The sequence below is a fragment of the Gossypium hirsutum genome, chromosome A11 (assembly GCF_007990345.1).
Source record: "Gossypium hirsutum isolate 1008001.06 chromosome A11, Gossypium_hirsutum_v2.1, whole genome shotgun sequence".
NCBI classification, from domain to species: Eukaryota; Viridiplantae; Streptophyta; class Magnoliopsida; order Malvales; family Malvaceae; genus Gossypium; species Gossypium hirsutum.
In genome coordinates this window covers 70,560,784-70,564,647 of record NC_053434.1, presented here as the reverse complement: position 1 = coordinate 70,564,647, position 3,864 = coordinate 70,560,784, and the positions used below count along the sequence as shown (strand labels likewise).

Genomic DNA, 3,864 nt, shown 5'->3' with positions numbered 1-3,864 from the left:
TTTACATTGTTTTTGCATATATTAAAAATATTATGTTAAATTTAGATTCATTACAACGTCATTTTTTTTAATTATATGACTACTAAATGAGTATTTTTTTATTTAAAAATGTAACATTAATAAAATTCACAAAAAAAAATTAATGATGTCAACAATTGGACTTGGTTTTCAAATTTGAAAAATAAAAGGGACTAAATTCTTGAAAATAAAAGTACAAAGACTAAATTACAAATCTATGAAGTATACATAGACTTATAACATATTTTAACCTTTATACTACAAAACATTTATTATTATTATTTTTTTGAAATAGAATGACTGGGCTTTTATTTGATAAAACCATCTAACTACTCCCCAACAAATTTTGGGCTCAAGTTCTCTTACAAAGCAAATAAACAAAAATTGGCAACCAATTTTAAGTTAGAGGCCCATTACTAAAATGAACAAACAGAAACGAAAGAAATTTAAAGCAAGAACAGAAAAGAAATAATAAATAAAAGGAAACCTATTAGTTTTCCCAGTCAAATCAAAATAGCCTGGCCATCATTAAATTTTATCTTCTTTTACTGTCACCAGCCATGCCTTTTCAGCAGATAATCCTTCCCAAAGAGATTTTTACTTTACCTGCTATCTTGTATACTATTTCCTCCTCACTGACAGTCTCAATCTACGTTTCTTCTCCATCTTCCTTCTAGAGCCAACTTTTTGTGGTTCAGCACTTCCCCCACCAGGTACGATTCTTCTCTTCTTTCAAGTGCTTCTTTTGCTACTCTATGAGCGTGAGTATTCTCTGATCTGTGAATAAACTGAAAAGTAACCTCTGGGAGCCGAGATCTCTTATTTTGAATATCTCTGATAATTGCTCTTAGTACTAATTTGTCTACTTCTATCGATTGACATTTTTTTATAACTATTTTTGAATCTCCTATTATTGTTGCTGAGCTTAGACCCATTGATAATACTAACTTGATAGCTTCTAATCCTGCATGAGCTTCTGCTAGAACGGAGATGAGATATTATAATGGAGAATCATCTTTAAGGCTTTTAACTCATCCATCTGATCCCGAACCACTAAACCCAAAGCTGATCTAGAACATCTTTTGTCAAAAGCAACATCGAACTATACCGTATTAATTCTTATCGCCCCTGTTTGTGATGAACTCTTCTGTATTAAAGGTAAACTTTTTCTTGCGCACCACTTCAAGTTCTTCTACATATCTTCTGATTTTTTGTGACAGATGTCTAACTGAAATGGATTTTCTTTCATGAACATACTGATTTTGTAAGCTGCAAATGAACCATAAGGCGCAACAAAAGAACCAACACTGTTCCTTAGTACCTTTTCCGAAAACCCAGGTTAGCCACTCCTAGATATTTTGACTTATATGAGATGTAACCCAAGAGAGATTAAGGTTTTGCCATATTTCTTTGATTACAGGGCATTTTCTAAAAGCATGGTGGCTATCCTCTTCTTCAGAGTCACAGCGAGGACATGTGACATTTGTAATTACTCGCTTATATCTAAGGTTGACTAGTGTAGGGATATAATTTCAGGAGATCTGCCAAATTATTAATGTAATTTTTTATGGTAGCTATAAATCCTATAGTTTCCTGTAAAAGTCTTTGATTTCGACCTGTAATAAATAACTATTAGGATCCAAGCTAGCATATTGTAATAGTTTATAGGCCCTTCAGACAGAAAATTCTCCAGAAAGTTCTCCTTTCCACACTTGAAAATCTTCGTGGTCTGCTTCTGTAAGAGGAATCTGCAATATCTTTTAGGCAACTTCCGTTTGAATGGTATTGTTGATTAACTCTATTTTCCATGTCTTATTTTCACTATCAATTAGATCTGAAACTAATTGTAGTTCATCATTTTCTTCTCTATTTTGCAACCAACTTTTTCAATCCCTGTAACATCCTGATTTCGGATTTATTCGCGATTTTTAATATTTTGTAAAGATTTTAAAATTTTGTATTTGGATGTGGAATTAATATTTTGAGTAGGTAAATGGGCTTATAGAAGGCCCATGTGTTTGACCAAAACCCGGTTGAATTTTTGAAATTTTTTGGACTTAAAGGTTAGGGGTTCTGGCTAAGTGGCTTTAAGTGGAGTGATGGGTAAATTGCATCACAAAAAGAGCTGTAGTAAAGTGGCAAGGGTGATGCTACTAAGTTCCTAAAAAGGTGGCGTGTAGAGCATAGAGGGAGGCATGGGATCGATTCCCTGTGTTGACAAATAGATGCATTTATTTTTAAGTGCAGGAGGGGTAAGTGTTGGAGTCCAAGTGGATTCTACTAAAGGAAAGTTTGGATTAGTCCAAACGCTTGGATTAAGGAGTGATAAGGGGAGAGATTTAAGGGATTAGGAGAGAGGATAGGAGTTGGCCGAATATTGGGAATTGAGGGGGGAAAAATCGTCCGAGGGTTTTGAGGTTAGTATTTCGACACCTAGGGTATTGAGTGGTGTCGTTCTCTTCTACTCAGACATCACAAGGTTTTCTTTTCTCTCTTTTTCCTCTCCAGCCGAAACTACCACCTCCCCTATTCTTCTTTTTCTATTTTTCTTCTTCAAAACCATTCATCATACCTGCTATTCATCAATACTTTTGCCGAATCCATAAAAGCCGAAATCCTGTGATCACTGCTTGTGCCGATTTCTTCAAAGGCAGGTCCTTCTATGTTCTTTATTTTTATTAATCTACGATTATCTTTTCTTAATCCTAGATACCTGACGGCAATTTTACTTCAAGGTTATAGTTCTATATTGTCATCTCTTTCATCACCCAAAAGCTGAAAAACCATAGATTTGGGGGCTTATAGCCGAAACTTCAAGACTTTGGGAATCGATTTCTACCGTCGTTTGATAGATAAATCTACACCAGATTGCGTGGAAATCAAGTAGGAGGAAGGGGTAAGTACTTATCATCTCAGATCTGTTCTTATTTTACGATGTTAGGAAAAGCCGAAATCCTTAAAAATTAGGGAGGCTGTCGATTTGAGCATAAGGCTTTAAGGGTTTGTAACTGATGTTTTCTTTCGGTGATTAGAGTCTTCTTAAGCGTTGGATCAAAAGCGTGAATCATTGGAGCAATCGGATTCGGAGCCAGCTATCGATTTTGGCAAAAAGGTAAGGTTTCAATGGCTTTTAGGGACACGGTTTGAGCATGGATGAGTAAGTTTTGGGGTTTGTAAATAAGAACTGTGCTAATCAATTGTAGGACATCGGAAGATATCTCAATAGCAGTGGTCGCGAAACAAGTGTGTGTACCAAACACCCTTTCTTAGTTCAATTCGGCAAAAGCCGAAATACCGAAATTCCGGCATTTCATAGGCTTGTGAGTATGCGAATGCTCTCAAGACTTAGAGTAATTGTTAGATCTAGCACCGCAAAGTGGTAAGTAAGTTCGTGTGACGTTGTAATGTACTTCGGAAAAAGGGTCTCGATGGGCCAAAACTGGGCCCAATGGGCTTACAGACCAATATGGGTAAGAGATGGGCAAAGTAGCATGTTAGTTAGATGGTGGAACCAAATTGCATAAAACAGCTAAAAATTACTGAAATACCGTGTGTAGATGCGTAAGTACGAAAGTACCCCTAAAGAGCATAATTACCGAAATACCCTTAGGGTTTGAATTGGCTAAACTGCATGATTGATTAATACTGTATTGTACATGATATGCTTTATTAATATCTATTGCATGGGATTGGGGTATTGATGGAGGAAGTATTGAAAGTGGTTTATCCACGTACTGGAGGCTTTGCCTCAACTCACTGATATTTGAGCAGCGTTGCTGCAACTGTGGAGTGTAGGGCTGGGTGGGTTGAGATATTCCCCACATGGAGTGTAGGGCTGGTACGGGG

At 36.3% G+C, this 3,864-nt stretch overlaps 1 long non-coding RNA gene across 1 annotated transcript; it reads left to right on the top strand.

The window, feature by feature from the left end:
- Positions 1–482: 482 nt before the first annotated feature.
- Positions 483–1,872, top strand: LOC107890660 (uncharacterized). The gene is made up of 3 exons (XR_001682015.2): positions 483–731; positions 1,002–1,356; positions 1,439–1,872. It is a non-coding gene; the product is annotated as an uncharacterized lncRNA (long non-coding RNA).
- Positions 1,873–3,864: the final 1,992 nt, after the last annotated feature.